A 20,451-nucleotide genomic window follows, 5' to 3' on the forward strand; every position below is an offset into this window, starting at 1 on the left:
AGCCAATCATAGTCTTTGAAACAAACATCAACAAAGTATTTTTAAACAAACGAAACATAATCAAAGAGAAAGAAACGTAAACAAAAACACCCGGATGTTAAAGAGACGACCCGAATGATTCTCCGAACTTCCTACCTTCAACCGACAGCTTCAATTGCTCAAAAACGCTCCTAATGCAACTCCAAGATCGCCCAAAGTGTTGCTAATTCGTAAGTTAGGGTTTTATCAAAGTTAATGATGATTATATAAGTTTTCCAATTCAAACCCTAATTCAATTCGAAGATGTCTGACGATATTACTCTCTCGTCGGGCGCGAGAGAGATGCTTGTGCAGGTCGCGGCCCGCCACCTTGCTACAAATCCTTTCAAAACCTTTAGGTCTCTCGCCGGGCGCGAGAGACTCTTTTTACTTAGTCGCGGGGCGCCAGAAAGCCATTTTCTAGAATTTTAACTTCTTTTCAGCTCCCCAGCTCTCCAACACGTTCCAGGACTTGACTTATTCATGTCTTCACTCGTTTAATGCAATTTCCAGCCGTTTTAACCACAAAGACCTGCAAAACGCAATTGGATCAACGGTATGCACATTCTAACGAAAATTAAACTAAATCTGACGGAAATTATACAAACTATACACGAATAAAGGATGTATTTTACAATACATCACCAACATACCTTTCTTTCACATCAGATGAGTAATATATAACATAAAATGGCGTCATACACTTCTACAGAGTCTGATGATTTAAAGCAGCGCTTTATCAAGCAAGTTGAGGAGCAAGTTTTTGCGGATAGGGCTACTCTTCAAGAGCTGAAGAGGTGTTTTGATGGACTACACCTTGGTCTGTTCACTAGACACCAGGTTTTTGGTGTTTCCAGAAACCTGATGGCGATGCCTTCGACTTCCGTTCGTGACCTTTGTGTTGTCAGTAATATAGAGTGCGGTGATAAAGACGTGGAGTTCAAGGCGATGCTCAAGGATATACATCGAGAGGTTCAGCACTCAATGGAGTTGAAGCTAAAATTTCTTAATTCATGTTGTTAGATTTTTAAATTTATGACTGTTATTGTTAGAATTGAAAGTTTCTTAGTTCAGTACTCGATGTAGTTGTTACTCTTTTAATGTCATAAATTTTAATCGTTTTAAATCTTTCTTGTCACATTTTACTTTTACTTATTTTAGCAAGCATAAGTATTATTATATAGTATAGATATAGAATCTGAGGATTGCAGATCGATATTGATGTTGATGTTAAATTGTGTCTAAATTTGATTTAGGTTATGTTGATGTTAAATTGTGCCTGAATATAAAATTGCAAACATGAAAGCACTGTTGAAGAAGAAGAAGAAGAATAAGAAGAAGAAGAAGAAAAGTCCCTTCAAAGGGCAACGCCCTGTTAGAGACAAGTCACAGATATAGAATTCCAAACGTCTATTTAAGCCTGAACAGATGTTTGGTAAGTCAACAGAGGTTTAAATCCCTCATGTTGGTTTAAGGTTGAATAGATGTTCAAAGGGCTGCTAAAAATCTAAAGCTAGATGTAAAGCCAGTAGTATTACTTGTGTTGGTTCCAGTGGATCTTGATGTGTGTAAAATGCAACATATAAATTACATCAAATGAGGCATAAAACTAACCCTTTTTAAGTACTAATGTTGGAAAAAGTATGTTTTTGTCTTCCTTTTGTATTTTCAGGATTAAATGAGCTCAAATTAACAAAAGAAGCAAAAAGGCAGCTAAATCTAACATAAATACAAGAAAAGGAACAAAAGTGGATTGCCCGACCCCTCAACAGCATCCTCCCAAGCAAAACAGAGAAGGCAGAAGACTGAACACACCCCGTGCTCAGCGAGCACGGGGCCGTGCCCAAGAAGCAGCAGAAAAGACAAACCTGTAGAAGCTTCTATTGCTCACCACGGGGGCGTGCCCAGTGAACACGGGGGCGTGCCCAAAGTACTGCAGGCGCATTAATTGTAATTGCGAATTACAATTAATGAGGAGAGATAGTGTCAGACAGGCACGGGGCCGTGCCCAGGCCTCTGTTCAGCCTATAAATAGGAGTGCTTGGCTTCATTGCAACTCATCCCTTGGCACACCACCTCTCTCACACTTCATCCACCACCCACCACCATCACAACACCATCATCCACCACCATCATCCATTGTCCATCATAGAGTGTGTGAGTCGCCTTGGGATCCAAGATTGATCGTAAGAGTTCTTGACAATCAAGGCCATGTTTGCCTAAGTCTCTTACATCACTTGGTGGAGACAAGTGTTTAGTATAATACTTTTTATTTTTAATCTTTTGCACTTTTTATTTGGTTTTGTATTAATGACTTTAATAACTAGTTGCTTATGTTGAAGGTGACTTTTCCTTATCGTTTGTCCGTGGTGTCTTGGCATTATTTTACTGTCTATATAAAATAAAAGATTTTCACCATTCATATCTCCACGGTCTATATGGAGGTATGTTGGCTACCTGGTCGGGGGTTAAGGGAACGGTTTGGTAAGGCTCTTGCCCTTGTTCAGCGTTTAGAGGTCCTGCAAGGGACCTGGGTCAAATTTAGTAGGATCTCCTTCAATACCCAAAGGTATTGGATGGCGGGGATCCAAACTCTTTGACCCCCTCATAAGTTAACTACTATAAATACTATAACCCGGCTATTTAGGACTGTATCCCTGCTGACTCAGACTACTTAGTCGAGGGTAACGTCACCTCCAAAAGAGGGGCCTACCATAATTTGCATTAATAACTTAATTCATTATCTTTCAATAATCCGACCCTTTAGGATTGTATACTTGCTGACTCAAACTACTGGGTTGAGGGTAACGTCGCCTTCAAAAGAGGGGCCTACTACAATAACTAAGATAATCTCTTAAACAAGTGTAAAAGTGCGAAAATAATCAAAGGTTATACTAATACACGAGTCGGATCCAAGTGATTTATCTTGTCTATCTGTTTTTATTTTTATTTTATTTTTCAGCATTTAGTTAGTTTTATTTTCTTATTTTGAAAATCTTTTCTAACATTTTGATTTGGTTAGACATTGAGGATAAACCGGTACTAAAAGCTCTTGTGTCCTTGGACGACCTCGGTATCTTACCAACACTATACTACGTCCACGATGGGTGCACTTGCCCATATGTGTGTTTAGTGTTAGTAAATATCGTGTTTTATAAATTTAAAACTTGGCTAAAAAGTGTAAAAAGGGCTTAAAATATATATCTAAAATATATAACACCTCGCACACATCAAGTTTTTGGCGCCGTTGCCGGGGACACAAGGATTTTAAGAAAGTTAGGAATCAACGTCCTAATCAATTTTTTATTTTCTTTTTATTTTTTTTAGGATTTTCTTAGTTTTTCAGCTTCTGCAGAGCTCAGCACGGGCCGTGCCTGGTCGGACACGGGCCGTGCCCAGCGTTGTTACTGACAGTTTTTAGTTTTCCAAGTTACAGAAGGCTGACCACGGGGCCGTGTCGGTGCAACACGGGGCCGTGTCCAACTCTCCAATAACTGGGATCTGGAAAACAATCACTGTAACTCCGACCACGGGCCGTGTTCACTGAGCACGGGGCCGTGGTGAACCTTCTGACCAGCATTCTTTTCTGTTTTTGTTGTAGGACTTGGAACCAGACGCCAACCCTACATAGTGTATGAGCTCCAGTTCTAATAAGGACATAAAAGAACCTCTAGAAGAACCCAAATGCTTTCTCAGAAAAAGACTAAAAGCCAAAAACCAAGAGAAGGTTTCGTGGAACCCACTTCAACTGGCGGACCAACGTACCCTCATGGATTATCTACGACCCACCGTAGGTAATCTCGGCGCCGCTATCAATGCACCGAATGTTGAAGCCAATAACTTCGAACTTCGGCCGCATTTGATACAGATGCTTCAGAACTCCGCAACCTTCCATGGGCTTGCGGACGAGGATCCCCATCTACATATTACTAATTTCTTAGAAATATGTGATACCTTTCGGATCAATGGAGCATCAAATGACGCCATCCGCCTCCGAATGTTTCCTTTTTCACTAAAAGACCGAGCAAAAGCTTGGCTTAACGCCCTCCCAGCTGGTTCGGTAAACAACTGGGATGAACTAGCCCAAAAATTTCTATATAAGTATTTCCCTCCCGCTAAAACGGCTAAATTAATGACTGAAATTAATACATATTCACAAGAGGACGGGGAATCCTTATATGAAACTTGGGAAAGGTTCAAGGAGCTATTGCGAAAGTGTCCACATCACGGCCTTGCGATATGGCAACAAGTGTCCACTTTTTATAATGGGTTGTTGCCACACACAAGGCAAACACTGGACTCTAGCTCCGGGGGACTTTTAGGTAATCGTCGCCCGCATGAAATATATAATCAAATTGAGGAAATTGCTCAAACCAATTTTCAGTGGCACACTCCCCGAGGCAATAAATCCATTGCCCCGGGCGCCCATAAGGTTGATGAAAGCACTTCTTTACAAGCCCAAATCGAGGCCCTTTCTTCAAAAATAAAAGAATTGGAAATGACAAAAACGGTCTCGGTTATGGCTTGTGAAGGGTGTGGTGGGCCACATGAAAATTGGAGTTGTATGAAAGAAACAGACGAACAACAAGAATCGGTAAACTACATTGATAATAGACCTAGGTTGTCGGGTCCTCCAACGGGCACCTACAACCAAGGATGGCGAAATCACCCTAACCTTGATTGGAGAGAACCCGGCAATGGTAGTAACCAACAAAACATAAACCAACGAACAAACTTTCAACAACCAAGAAATGAGTCACAAAATTTCCCTCAACAACAAGGTGGACGAGAAAGGCTTGAAGATACTATATCTCGCCTCATCTCCGACACTGAAAAGAAAAACTCGGATATGTTTCTACAATTAGAATCAAATTTTAGAAATCAACAAGCTAGTATTCAAAACATCGAAAAACAAATAAGTCAACTAGCACAAAATTTCTCCGAGAGACCACAAGGCGCGTTACCAAGCAATACCAAAACAAACCCAAACGCGCAAGTTCATCTGATAACACTACGGAAGGCCCGCCGCCTACCGAGGAGACCGTAACACCGCACTTACAAGAGAAAGGTTCCCCTCCCTCATCAGAGCCTACCAAGGCTCCTCGAGTTCCGTACCCCGGTAGGTTAATCCGACAAAAGACCGATGAGCAATTCGCAAAATTCGAAAGTTTTCTAAAACAATTGCATGTCAACATTCCTTTCATTGATGTCCTAACCCAAATGCCTAAATACTCTAAGTTCATGAGGGACTTCCTCACTCATAAAAGGAAAATTGAAACATTGCAATTAGTTAACTTAGGCGAAGAATGCTCTGCCCTCGTACTCAACAAACTCCCCCAAAAGAAAATCGACCCCGGAAGCTTCACAATTCCTTGTTCAATCGGTGACTCCCCCGTTCGTAATGCACTCACCGACCTTGGGGCTAGCATTAACCTCATGCCTTCATCAATGTTCAAAAGACTCGGCCTAGGAAAAACGAGTCCCACAAAAATGAGCATACAACTTGCTGATCGATCCGTCAAATTCCCGCAAAATGTCGTTGAGAATATTCTAGTCAAGGTCGATAATTTCGTCTACCCGGCCGACTTTGTCATACTTGATATGGAAGAAGACACCGAAGTCCCCCTCATATTAGGGAGACCATTTCTCGCCACCGCACAAGCAGTGGTAGATATGAATGACGGAACACTCACTTTGAAATATGGGGATGATGAAGTAAAGTTCGGGGTTGGGAAGAGAATAGAGGACGATGACCCGGTCAATTACATGAAGGTTATTGATTCGAGTTTGGATGATGCTCTCCAACGGTGCAACATAGGATGCAAAACATCCCGCTCAGAAAACGTATAGCCTTGCCTTGGGTCTAGCCAAGGACCCTTATAAACGTGGCGCACCACGGAGGCAATCCGCGGAACTATCCTTAGATTAAGTTTAATATTTTAGTTTTAATGTGCAGGAATAAAACACACTCATGGTGGTCAAGGATGAAAAGGGAAACGAGAAACATGGCCCATGCACAAAAACAAGGCCACCCGACAACAATTTCTCCATTACAGTAAGTTCAGCACGGGCCGTGCCCAGCCAACACGGCCCCGTGCTGAACACCCTGCAGACAAATGCCCAGTTCATGTAACTGGACACGGGCCGTGTTCACCGAACACGCCCCCGTGTCCAGGCTTCTGTTTCTTTTCTTTAATTATTGTTACTGGCACCTGAACACGGGGCCGTGTCCAGACTACCCGTAACATAAATTTTTGCTTTTAACACAATGTTACACATTCAATCAACCTAAAAATCTATTTTTGGGACACATTGAGGACAATGTGTAATTTAAGTGTGGGGGGGGGGGATGCTAAAACCTTGAATTTTGCAAGTCCTAATAACAAGCCTTACACAAAACTCTATTGGAACCGCTAATCACCCCAAATTTTTTCAAAAAAAAAAAAAATTCATTTTTTTTTACTTGTCTAAAGTTTAAGTTGTGAATTCTAAGACTAACAAGGTTATATTTTTACAAGTTTACAACCGATAGCGTCGTGATAAAAAGAACCAACATAAGAAAATTATGAAACGGCATGACAAACCTAGTTAAAGTTCGATTATATATACTTGATCACATAAAAACCCATTCCCACAAAAGTGAGTTTTGAGCCTTTATTGAGCATACAAATACACATCCTTACGCTAAATGCTCATTTTTCGTTTCTTGTGTGAATAGCCGCTTGGTTCTTACAACTCTAGAACTTGCCACGACAATTCATTCCCGGTCCTTACCAACTTAAACCCAAGTAAGTAAATGATGGAGACATTAGGACTAACCCTTTTTCTTTCAAAACCATTATTTTTATTTTTCTTTTCACCTACCCAAAAACTCCCCCTAGTTAGCCCCTTTGAGCCTAAACCTTTTCATTTCTTAACCCAAAACCCTTTTTACCCACAAAAAAAAAAAAAAAACCCTTTTTATTTTTACCATTTATTTTAGTAACAAGCTCGGTTTTCGTGTGACTAAAAAAAGAAAAAAAAATTTACAATGAAGTTAGAAATAAACAAACAAAGCTCCTCAAACAAAAGCTTGTTTGAAGAAATACTTCATTAAAAATAAAAAGTCACAAAAACAAAATGTTTTACGAAAACCGACGCTTTTTACGACTTTCGCCCTTTTCTACTAACCACTAACCCAACTACCCACCTTTAGCCCAAGCCTAACCCTTCACCCAAAAAGTCCTCTTGATATTTACAAAGGTATAAAGTTAAAAAGGAGGAGGATTGATTGCTTGGCAAGCTTATGGTAGGAATAAGTGCCATGCCGCTCTCGAGTGATTCACTAAAAATACACCTCCGGCCGAGTGTGAGTGATTTCTCCCGTGAGGTATGTGAACTTGTATATAAATGGAATTTTAGAAAGGTATGTTATGCCTTAATAAATAATTTACCTTATGAAAAGTTTCTAATAAATCATGACGAATAGGATTGTAAATAAATAAAAATAAAACCCAATAAAGATCTTGGATTCCCGACACTCTATGACAAGCCAAAACCTTCTCTTCTACCCATTCCATTTGGGAGTGTAAGCCACATATTAAAGAGTTTTGCTTGAGGACAAGCAAAAGTTCAAGTGTGGGGATATTTGATGTGTGTAAAATGCAACATATAAATTACATCAAATGAGGCATAAAACTAACCCTTTTTAAGTACTAATGTTGGAAAAAGTATGTTTTTGTCTTCCTTTTGTATTTTCAGGATTAAATGAGCTCAAATTAACAAAAGAAGCAAAAAGGCAGCTAAATCTAACATAAATACAAGAAAAGGAACAAAAGTGGATTGCCCGACCCCTCGACAACATCCTCCCAAGCAAAACAGAGAAGGCAGGAGACTGAACACGCCCCGCGCTCAGTGAGCACGGGGCCGTGCCCAAGAAGCAGCAGAAAAGACAAACTTGTAGAAGCTTCTATTGCTCACCACGGGGGCGTGCCCAGTGAACACGGGGGCGTGCCCAAAGTACTGCAGGCGCATTAATTGTAATTGCGAATTACAATTAATGAGGAGAGATAGTGTCAGACAGGCACGGGGCCGTGCCCAGCGGACACGGGGCCGTGCCCAGGCCTCTGTTCAGCCTATAAATAGGAGTGCTTGGCTTCATTTCAACTCATCCCTTGGCACACCACCTCTCTCACACTTCATCCACCACCCACTACCATCACAACACCATCATCCACCACCATCATCCATTGTCCATCATAGAGTGTGTGAGTCGTCTCGGGATCCAAGATTGATCGTAAGAGTTCTTGACAATCAATGACATGTTTGCCTAAGTCTCTTACATCACTTGGTGAAGACAAGTGTTTAGTATAATACTTTTTATTTTTAATCTTTTGCACTTTTTATTTGGTTTTGTATTAATGACTTTAATAACTAGTTGCTTATGTTGAAGGTGACTTTTCCTTATCGTTTGTCCGTGGTGTCTTGGCATTATTTTACTGTCTATATAAAATAAAAGATTTTCACCATTCATATCTCCACGGTCTATATGGAGGTATGTTGGCTACCTGGTCGGGGGTTAAGGGAACGGTTTGGTAAGGCTCTTGCCCTTGTTCAGCGTTTAGAGGTCCTGCAAGGGACCTGGGTCAAATTTAGTAGGATCTCCTTCAATACCCAAAGGTATTGGATGGCGGGGATCCAAACTCTTTGACCCCCTCATAAGTTAACTACTATTAATACTATAACCCGGCTATTTAGGACTATATCCCTGCTGACTCAGACTACTTAGTCGAGGGTAACATCACCTCCAAAAGAGGGGCCTACCATAATTTGCGTTAATAACTTAATTCATTATCTTTCAATAATCCGACCCTTTAGGATTGTATCCTTGCTGACTCAAACTACTGGATTGAGAGTAACGTCGCCTTTAAAAGAGGGGCCTACTACAATAACTAAGATAATCTCTTAAACAAGTGCAAAAGTGCGAAAATAATCAAAGGTTATACTAATACACGAGTCGGATCCAAGTGATTCATCTTGTCTATCTGTTTTTATTTTTATTTTATTTTTCAGCATTTAGTTAGTTTTATTTTCTTAGTTTAAAATATTTTCTAACATTTTGATTTGGTTAGACGTTGAGGATAAACCGGTACTAAAAGCTCTTGTGTCCTTGGACGACCTCGGTATCTTACCAACACTATACTATGTCCACGATGGGTGCACTTGCCCATATGTGTGTTTAGTGTTAGTAAATATCGTGTTTTATAAATTTAAAACTTGGCTAAAAATTGTAAAAAGGGCTTAAAATATATATCTAAAATATATAACACCTGGCACACATCAGGCCCCACAAAAGAACAGATGATTGCAAAGCCAAAATAGTCTAGAATATCTGATCATGAATAACATCTTTCAAAATAGTCAAAGTAATTCAACAGATGTTGCTCAATAGAGGTTATCAATGTAACAGTGCTTAGGGTAATAGCAGATGTTGGGAGTTTGTTAGGCTGTTAGATGTTGTTGTCTAGGTGACATCCGCTTAGATGCTTTAGATGTTTGATTTGTACTATAAATAGAACAATGCATGTACTGTTCTATTTTTCAATTTCCTCTTGACATTTTGTACGAATAGGTCGAGGGTGAGTTTGTACTTCTCATGCACACGTAAACATTGTAATTGCAGTCTTTATAAAAGCATGATGATGAAAGCATTATTCTCATTGTTATGAGAAAAAAGTTTATTATTCTACAGCATATTTCCATTTCTGTTTTATCTTCTTCCATTGTTATCATCTTAACTGTCACAACAATCAAAATCAGATCCTAACAATTGGTATCAGAGCTTGATCAATCAAATTCGATCCCAGCAAATCCTGTTGAATTAGTCAATCAAAAGCCTGTTCAAAAATCCTTAAAAGTCTGTTCAAAACCACTGTTTTTAAAACCTCTGTTCTCATAACCTTTGTTTATCCTAACGACTGTCGACTTACCACTGTTCTCAACCTCTGTTGTTACCCAACAGAGGTTTCCAAACAACTGTCATCCATTATCACAACAGAGGTTGCCACGTGGACAGATGTTAGCCATCACATCTTGGTAACTGCTACCACATCTGCATTCAGTTTTTCACCCTATATAAACCCTGTTTCATCCCCAAACAGAGCTTTCACTGTCGTCTCGAATTCACAATTCTCAAAAGTGGTTTCCATTATCACCTTCTTCTCCGATCATGGCTCTGAACATCAAAAACCCTCACAACTACCTCCCCATCTTCGAGAAAACTATAAAAAATACCAGCTTTCACTCAATAATTGACGTTTTAACATCATCAAAATATAAAGCAATCCTTACTGCTTATGCTCCAGTTCATATCGAAACCCTCCGACAATTTTAGGCTAACGCTGAAATACAGTCTGAAAATAAACAGCCCTTTGCCGTCATGTCTAAAGTCGGAAAAAGTCTAGTTCGAAATCCCCATCTACGATTTCCACTACATTTGCATTGGCCTTTATGTTTTACCCTTTATGTTTAAAAATCAAGCACGTTTTACCCTTTATGTTTAAAAATCAAACACGTTTTGTCCTTTATGTTTAAAAAATCAAGCACGTTTTGTCCTTAAAAATCAAGCATAAAGGACAAAACGTGCTTGATTTTTAAACATAAAGGACAAAACTCGTCAAATTTAAACATAAAGGACAAAACTTGCAAAGTGGCCTAAAGATAAAGGACAAAACTTGAAATTCACTCTTATACGTCTGTTTGAGGCAATTGAAATTCAGACATGAATCAGGCCCTCTTACTCACCCATTATTGAGAGTACACTTCCACAAATGACTGAGTCTGAACAACTTCAATCTGTTATCCCACAAACAGCTGAGGAGGCTGCACCCCCTGAGTTTCAAGAAACTCTTGGTGGTAGTTCAAGTGGAGCAGTCACTACAACTGTTGAATCAATTGGTTTACAGTTATTCTTAAGACTCCCTTGAAGACAACAACTGTTAAGGCTACAATTGTATCCTCTGCTGTAGTTAGAAGTCCCCAGTACCAAGACAAAGGAGTATTTGTTTATGATAATTGGGAGACTACTTCTATTATCAAAACAAATAAAACTACCACAGGTAGGGATTCAGATGATCCTATTAAATGTCACACCCTTGCTTTGCGGAAGCGTGGTTAATTTGGTGTGACTTCTTAATACCATAGCTTAATCATAACAAGCTATATGAATTAAAATATGCAAGATCATCCATTGATAATAAAATGGTAAAACATTGTCTTAATGGGTTAACACCCAACAATCATAACTTTGTCTAAACATTACAAATGCAAACTTAAAGTAAACATGGTTCAGGGACTGTGACTTGTCCAGGAAAGAGTCACAAGTCTCGAACCCTGGATGACCTCGGGCCTAATGCAGCGGAAAACAAGCCATACCGCGCCAGATCGCTAATTTCCTGAAATACATGTAAGTTGAAAAATCAACAATAATGTTGAGCGAGTTCATGCAAAAGTGCGTAAACAAACCTTTATCTTTATCAAAAACCTGGTATGTAGCAAATAAGGAAAAAGAGATCACCAATGGTTTGCAAGGCCATTGATATGTGTGAAGTGCAAGTAGGGATGACTCAAACCTAGCGGATTTATGCGTCGGGCACTAAGTCACCCCGAGGTCCGTTCAGCTGGACCTGGGGCTGGGCTCGCTACACCCAGATAGATCTACCGCTCCTGTCCCTCGGTCCTACTATGAGGATTAATGGCCTCAAGTTTCCGCCTACCCACTCACATGATCTAAGTAACAAACCTCCTTACGCTAATCATACCGTGTAATAACATATTCATAATCATTGTAACATGTATTTCACCCCCGCAGTTTATAAAACTGAAAACAGTTAAGAGAAAAGGGGGACATGAACTCACAGTGAGTGCGTCACAATACCAAATAATCCAAATGTCCGAAAGCTGTGCAACGACCTACATGTGCTAATTCTATTAGACGGATGGCCGTGCTTTAGCTTTATAGTTTAATTTTCGGGAAACAGTTAGACAACTGTTCCTTGTACATAATTGGTAGTTAATTTCCTTCCCAAGGATGGGGGAATTAATACATGTGCGTTTATAATATTAAGTCTCACTTAATACAATTTACTTCTCATTCCAAAATATAATTATTTTTCTCAAAAATAATATATTTTCTCTTTACATAATACTTTCCAAAATAATACGTCGACAAGATACGCATTTATGAATATTTCTGTATAAGGCGTAAGTTACGTTTTGGCGATTAAGTGGTAATAGTAATTACCGTTGTAACTTATATGTTTGTCGTGTAGGCGTTGGTATTATTTTGGGTTCGTCACAGTTTGTAAATATTATTTTTACTCTAAAAATAATATTTATATATTTTCACAAAATAATCATAAACAGTGTGGTGAAAAATATATTTATCGAATAAATATTTACCACGTTTAGTTTTGTGAAAAATCCCACCTCCGATTATTTAATAAATAATAGTCATGGCGAAATATATTTTGAAAACATTTCAAAATAGTTTAACACTTGTAAATCATTCTAAGTGTTGGGTTTTTAGAAAAATTTCGCCAGAGTTTCCCCTGTAACTGGAGGTGGCCACGCTTTCAAGCGTATCATTTTCTTTTACAAAATCACTCCAACACTTCTTTAAATCAACCAATCAATTTCCGATACTTCAAACTAGTTTCAACACATCAAATTTGTAGACTAGTATGTAAAATCACATTGTTACATGAACTTGTAATTTTCCGAAAATCATAGTGTAGATCACCTTATATTTAGTGGATCTATGTATAAAGTAGTTTAGTCTTGCAAAAACCCCGTTTTTGGAACAAATCATTCTTTACAACTTCCCGACAATTTTTGTAAAAATTGTTATTTTGTCGGATCTTTCGTTTCACAAGTGTTTATATACTTGTAGTTTGTAAAATATCATATTTGTTAACATGTTACCCAACTTTTAAAAACATGATTTTCTCGACACTTGGTTCTACGAATATACCACTTGTACATACGTAGATCGGCTCGTTTTAAATACTATTTTACAAGTCAAAATACTTTTACACAAGTTCATGTTTCTCGTGTGGTGGAGTTTCACCTTTTAACCCTTGTACCGACAAAAACAAGCTTATGTCAAGATTTGTGATCTTAACAAAGTCGGGTTAAACGATGATAAGAGCCACCACAACGTAGATCGGGCCTCAATAATCAACATATTCGAATACTACGACTTTTACACGCGTTATAAGCTTTTAACCAACAATATTCGAGTTTTAGTAGTCTTTAAAGATTCAAAACGTATGATTCCGACTTTTAACCGTTAAAAATCATATTAACCACTTTAGATACGATCAAGAGCGAGTTTTAAACATTATACCTCTAGCTCGGGGCTAGGGAAGAATCTAGTCGGAAATGGCGTGGATAAAAGCAAATGAACGAGGTCCTTCAACTTCCGCTTGCTTCAAGCTTCCTCGTACGTGATCCTCGATACTTGTATAAGCTTGGAATGGCAAGATCAAAGCTCGAAAATGGATGTGTGGGTGTGTGTAGTTACGGCCGAGAGGGAGAGAGCAAGAGGGAGAGAGTGATGGTGAGATGTGAGGTGTGAGGTCTTGTGAGTTAAGTGTGCATTTTATAGACAAAAACTTGATCATCGTCCAACGGTTTCTTATGTCTCTAGATATCCACGAAATCTAATATAATAATCAAAAAGGTGTACTCTTTGGTTCCCTCTTGTTGGCCGAAACCTTTGGGGGGTGGGGTATCCGGTTGGATCTCGATTGTTCAGTTAGAGTTCAGTTACATAAAGTTGGTTACTTTTAGAGATTAACCCCGTTAGTTGTTTGACGCGTTATAAAGCGGGTGTTAGGGTAATCGGGGACCCTAACTGGCTCAGAAAAAGGCTAATAATATTTCTGGCAATATTTTTATGTTCCGGGTATAGTCCGGTTGTTCGGTTGGATAGTAATCCGTTAAAGTGCTTAAGTAATCCTTTAAGCGTCGTAATTAATATTTTTAGCGACACAATTTATTCTGCAAAGTGTCAGGAATATTTCCCCATGTTTTGGCACTTTATTAATTAGCTAGAAGCTAGTGTGTTGATAAAAGTGCTGTGTTTTGTGCTTAGAGTACGTTTTAGGCACATCCAATCTCTGTATCTTATTCCTAGAGACGCAATTATACAACCCTTGTATCCCTACACACACTATGGGTGTAGTAAAATATTTCTGGCTCATTCAGGCCTTTAGAGGCAGTGTTTGCCTGATGCTGGCTATATCAGCATGTTCAATAGGTTATCCGTCCAAATGCTACTGTGCTTTTGTGCATCATGTTTGTCACTAGAGTTCAGTAAGTAAATAATGTAGTGACGGAAAAATCAAAGTATGATGCAGATATGTACAAGTATCAACAATCAAGTAGCAGTCTACCAGAAATCTCAGTTAAGCACAGTAATTAGGCAACAATTAATAGTTAATTAAGTCGTACGGATACCTGGTTTTGTGAGGGTTGTCACATTCTCCCCCCGTTAAATAAATTTCGTCCTGAAATTTTTAAATTCTGCTTGTAGAAGCAGGGTTCTCAGGAAATAAGTGGGGGTATTTCTCTTTCATTCGGTCTTCACGCTCCCAGGTGAACTCAGGACCATGTCTTGCATTCCAGCGAACTTTGACGAGCTTGACACTGCTCCGGCGGGTCTTGTTTACTTTCCAATCCGTGACCTCGACAGGTTCTTCAACGAAGTGGAGCGTGTCATTAATATGAATTTCGTCGGTAGGAATGGCAACGTTAACTTGAGTTGGACTTCTCTTCAGATTGGATACATGAAATGTATCGTGAACATTATTCAGTTCTACAGGTAGATCCAACTTGTATGCTACGGTCCCAATTTTTTTCCAAAACCTTGAAAGGACCAATGTAGCGCGGATTCAACTTCCCACGCTTCCCAAAGCGTGCCACACCCTTCCAGGGTGATACCTTCAACAAAACCATATCCCCAACCTCAAACTCCCGAGGTTTCCTTTTCAGATCTGCGTAGGTCTTCTGACGGTCACGAGCCGTACTAATGCGATCTCGGATTTACGCGATCTTATCTGTAGTTTCTTGAACTACATCGGGACCTACCAATTGTCTATCACCTGCGTCAGACCAACAGAGCGGCGACCTGCACTTGCGCCCATATAAAGCTTCGAATGGCGAGGCACCAATACTGGTGTGGTAGCTGTTGTTGTATGAAAATTCAACCAGGGGTAAATGCTTATCCCAGCTACCGCCTAAATCCATCACACATGCTCTCAGCATGTCCTCCAACGTCTGAATCGTCCGCTCACTTTGACCGTCGGTCTGCGGGTGAAAAGCTGTGCTCATATTCAGCTTTGAGCCAAAAGCTTCCTGGAAGGATTGCCATATCCTCGATACGAACCTCCCGTCTCTATCAGAAATAATCGAGAGAGGTACTCCATGGCGTGTAACGATCTCTCTCATATAGATTTCAGCTAATTTGCTTGTGTTATCCTTCTCGCGGATAGGTAAGAAGTGTGCTGACTTCGTTAAGCGATCCACTATCACCCAGATAGTGTCATGGCCTTTTAGCGTTCTTGGCAACTTCGTAATGAAATCCATGGAGATTTCTTCCCACTTCCACTGGGGAATTTTCGGTTGCTGCAGAAGTCCCGAAGGCTTCTGGTATTCCGCCTTAACTTTGGCGCAAGTTAAACATTTGCTCACATAAACTGCAACATCGCTTTTCATCCTAGGCCACCAGTAGTAATCCTTAAGATCCTGGTACATCTTATCCGCAACAGGGTGGATAGAGTACCGCGACTTGTGGGCTTCATCAAAGATAACCTCCCTTAAACCACCAAACAGAGGAACCCAAATCCTTTTCTCAAAACACAACGTTCCTTCCCTGTTTGGCACCAAAATCTTCTCCATCCCACGGAGATATTCTTCCTCAAGGTTTCCCTCCTTGAGAGCTTCCTTCTGTGCTGCACGAACGCGCGAGGAAAGGTCGGTTTGAATTATCATTTCCATAGCCCTAACCCTTATGGGCTTGATTCTCTCTTTACGACTTAGGGCATCAGCGACCACATTCGCCTTCCCTGGATGATACTTGATCTCGCAGTCGTAATCGTTCAACAACCCGACCCATCGCCTTTGCCTCATATTCAACTCCTTCTGATTGAATATATGCTGGAGGCTCTTGTGATCTGTGAAGATTGTGCACTTTGTACCGTAAAGGTAGTGTCTCCAGATCTTTAAAGCAAAAAACCACTGCACCTAGCTCCAAATCGTGTGTGGTATAGTTCTTTTCATGCACCTTTAGTTGGCGTGATGCGTAGGCGATAACCTTTTGACGTTGCATCAACACACAACCCAATCCTTGACGCGATGCGTCGCAGTACACCACAAAATCATCAGTGCCTTCTGGTAGAGCTAAGATTGGCGCGTTACAAAGCTTATCTTTCAATATCTGGAATGCTTCATCCTGTTTGATTCCCCAATCAAACTTCTTATCCTTCTGCGTGAGGAGTGTCAATGGTTGAGCGATCTTTGAAAAGTTCTCGATGAACCTTCGATAATAGCCAGCCAAACCCAAGAATTGCCGGATCTCAGTTGGCGTCTTTGGCGTTTCCCAATCTTTGATCGCCTCGATTTTGGTGGGATCCACGTGGATTCCATCACCGTTTACCACGTGCCCAAGGAATTGCACTTCTCTTAGCCAAAACTCGCACTTAGAAAACTTGGCGTACAACTGTTCTTTCTTTAGCAGCTCCAAAATAGCTCTAAGATGTTGTTCGTGCTCAGCCTTCGTCTTTGAATAAATCAAAATGTCGTCGATGAATACAATCACGAACTTATCCAGGTATGGCTTACAAACTCGGTTCATCAAATCCATGAACACTGCAGGTGCGTTTGTCAACCCAAACGGCATAACGAGGAACTCGTAGTGTCCATATCGAGTTCTGAAGGCTGTCTTCGGGATACTCTCCTCCTGTATCCGTAGCTGATGGTATCCAGATCGAAGATCGATCTTTGAATAGAAGCTCGAACCTTGAAGCTGGTCGAATAGATCATCGATTCTTGGCAGGGGATACCTATTCTTGATCGTCAGCTTGTTCAACTCTCTGTAGTCAATGCACATACGGAAACTACCGTCCTTCTTCTTCACAAACAAAACTGGAGCTCCCCAAGGCGAGAAGCTTGGTCGGATAAAACCCTTGTCTAACAACTCTTGAAGTTGTGTCGACAGTTCTTGCATCTCAGACGGAGCAAGTCTGTAAGGTGCCTTAGCCACAGGCGCGGCGCCTGGAACTAAGTCTATGCGAAACTTCACTTGCCTTTGAGGTGGCAAGCCAGGCAAGTCTTCTGGAAAGACTTCTGGGTACTCCCTCACGACAGGGATGTCTTCGATCTTCGGCTCAGCAGCCTTTTTATCCACAATGTGTGCCAGAAAAGCAACACATCCTTTCTGCAAACACTTCCTTGCTTTCAGGCAGCTAATCATCCTTAACGGCGTCTCACGCTTCTCCCCATGAACAACAATGGTCTCACCATCATCGGTCGGGATACGAATAATCTTCTCGTGGCAAACTATCTCTGCCTTGTTACTCGATAACCAATCCATCCCTACTACCACGTCGAAGCTTCCCAACTGGACTGGTAGTAGGTCGAGAGCAAACTCACGCTCTCCCAGTTCGATTACGCAACCTCGAATCACCTCGTTTGCTTCTACTAACTTCCCATTCGCTAATTCAATCGAGTATGGGATATCTAACTTACTAGCGGCTAAACCAAGCATATTCTTAAATTCTAGTAACACGACGCTATGATCGGCACCAGTATCAAACAAAATAGATGCAAAAGTTTTGGTTGTTAAAGAACGTACCAGTAATCACGCCTGGATCCTGGCATGCTTCACAAACTCCGATGCTGGGTGTTCTCTCACGGTCTTGTTTCAACTCCGGGCATTCTCTCTTAAGATGTCCAATGTCCCCACAATGGAAGCATCCTAGCACTCGGCCATTTCCTTTCCTGCTTCCATCTTGAGCGTTGTTACGATTTTCTCCTTGTTTGGGACTCTTCATCCCACAACCATCCTTGTTGTGCCTTTTCCTCCCGCACCTAGGCTTCCGACATCCACACTCATGGTGATACTTGCACCCAGCACGTCTTGCTTTAGTTTCCAAGCAAATCTTATCATTGGCCTGTCTGTTGTTAGGGCAATCTTTCTTGAAATGCCCTTTGTCTCCGCAGTCAAAACAACCTCGAATAGATCTTTGTTCATCATTATTTGTTCGGGTATCTTCGGTAAGCTTCCTTTTGTTCTTTCCAGATGACTCTACCTGAGTCTCCCTATCAGGGTTTGCAAGTTTTTCTAGTCTAATGGCTTCCGTAACGAGTGCCAAACCCATCTTGCTTGCAGCAATAGTTGTTGGTGGCGTAGATGCTGCCATTAAGCTCATGACTTCTGGTGCCAGTTCCTAAATGAACTGTCCCAATTTCCTCATTTCTGGTTCCGCTAAGTGGGGAATAACTCGTGCCAAGTCATGAAGTCTTTGCATGTATCCCAACATTTTTGGACCTTCCAACTTCTGGGTTTCCTCTTTGGAGCAATACTTCTCATGCATCATTCCCTTCAGTTCATCCCATGATAATGCATATGCTGCGGTTTCGCCCTTCATTTGAACCTGAAGGTACCACCATAGTCGAGCTCCATCTTGAAACAACCCAGAAACGTATAGGACTTGTTGTTCTGGCGTACAACCACTCATTCGAAAGATGGAATCCATACTTTCAATCCATTTCACAAAAGCTATGGCACCTCCAGTGCCGTCGAACTTCGGAGGCTTGTAGTTGAGGAAGTGCCAGTAGGGACAACCGTTATTTTCCGAGGTACCTCCGTTGCGCTCGGAGTGATGGGCCTCGTATTGTGCGATGACTGCAGCAATGATCTCCTGAAGTTCCGCCTCGTTGGTGGGTATGCGCATTTCGCGTCTTGGTGGCATCTTCTAAAAGATGTTTCACGTAGGTTAGGTCGTAGCAGGTAAAATGTACGTATGTATTCAACAATATCAGCACATAACATCTCATGCTATAAATAGATCAGCCACATAACATCTCATGTCATAGAACAGAAACAATAGATCACTGCGATTGCACTGCCACAAATCGAGACCAAAATGTAAAGCTTACAAGTACACAGCTGTATCATACAACATCAATGACTTAGTAGGGGACGACCCCAGACAAGCCGTGAGATCGCTGGACGTATTCAGGAATCCTTGGTTTGTCCATCTTCAAATTCCAGAACTCCACCTCAAACTTTTGGATTCCATTCCTAGAACCACATTTCTTCTCAATCATTTCCTTGAGCTCGTCCCAGCTCAGTGCATAAGCAGCATTCTGTGCCAAGGCCTGAACCTGATGGTCCCACCATGAGAGTGTGCCATCTAGAAATGTCCCCGAGGTAAAGGTAACACTCTGTTGGGGTGAACAGTTAGTCATTCTTAGAATGAAGTCAATCTTTTCGGACCAGCGAACAAATGTAACGGCGCCTCCTGTTCCGTCGAAGTTCAAAGGCTTGTAGTTTAGGAACTGCTTATAGGTGCGGTCAGCTAGGGATTATTTCCAATAGTGCCATTGCTGTGCTAAAAGCGGAGAGCTTCATGTCGTGCAATTGCCTGTGAGTTGCGTTTTTTTTGCAGCTCGGCTCCTATCCTTGGCAACATACTGGTGTTTGTGTCACGCCTGGGTGGCATTCTCTTCTGCCGGAATGGCATGAAGTGGGTTAGACAACTTTCCAATTGTCTTATGAGATACATAGCACCGTAAGCCATCATGTACTCACCCAATTTTACACATAAATATACTCAATGTATGGGTGGGGAAAATAAATTTTCTGAGCCCTCACATAGGCTTGCCAATTTGGCTTGTTGCTTGAAATAGAATGAAGTCGAGGCTTCATTGCCTTGGTCATTCGTGTTCGAGTTATTTCCTGCTACATTGGTTTTCATTAGCTTGGCCCGCAGAGTCCACCAGGATTTCTGTGCACTACAAGTCGTTATTACGTGGGCCCCCGTAATAATAAATTGTCTTGCATAGTTACCCCAAATTTTCTCTCGTCCAAGCAGATGATCCATCAAGGAGTAACAGCAGGTGCATTGGCATGAACAGGGTCATGCTCCAATGCGGTGTTAGGAGCAACGCCTGGCTCAGGGGCCATGGCTGGCTCCGGATCAACAAATTCCATCTCAAAATCAGCTGGATTAACCATCACAGGGGGTTACAGGATCCTCCAAGGGCTGGTCTAAGTGTATGAACTAGGTCATGGTCTGGATCAACACCAGGTAGAAGAACAAGATCACCATCAATACTGTGATCAAACTCAAGCTGTGTGCGGGAACCGGTGCAGCTGATGATGCCGTA

At 41.1% G+C, this 20,451-nt stretch overlaps 1 non-coding gene across 1 annotated transcript; it reads right to left on the reverse strand.

Moving 5' to 3' along the window:
* Positions 1-4,144: 4,144 nt before the first annotated feature.
* LOC118484503 lies at positions 4,145-4,251 on the reverse strand. The gene has a single exon (XR_004873614.1). It is a non-coding gene; the product is annotated as a small nucleolar RNA R71 (small nucleolar RNA).
* Positions 4,252-20,451: the final 16,200 nt, after the last annotated feature.

The sequence above is a fragment of the Helianthus annuus genome, chromosome 11 (genome assembly GCF_002127325.2).
Source record: "Helianthus annuus cultivar XRQ/B chromosome 11, HanXRQr2.0-SUNRISE, whole genome shotgun sequence".
Classification (NCBI taxonomy): Eukaryota; Viridiplantae; Streptophyta; class Magnoliopsida; order Asterales; family Asteraceae; genus Helianthus; species Helianthus annuus.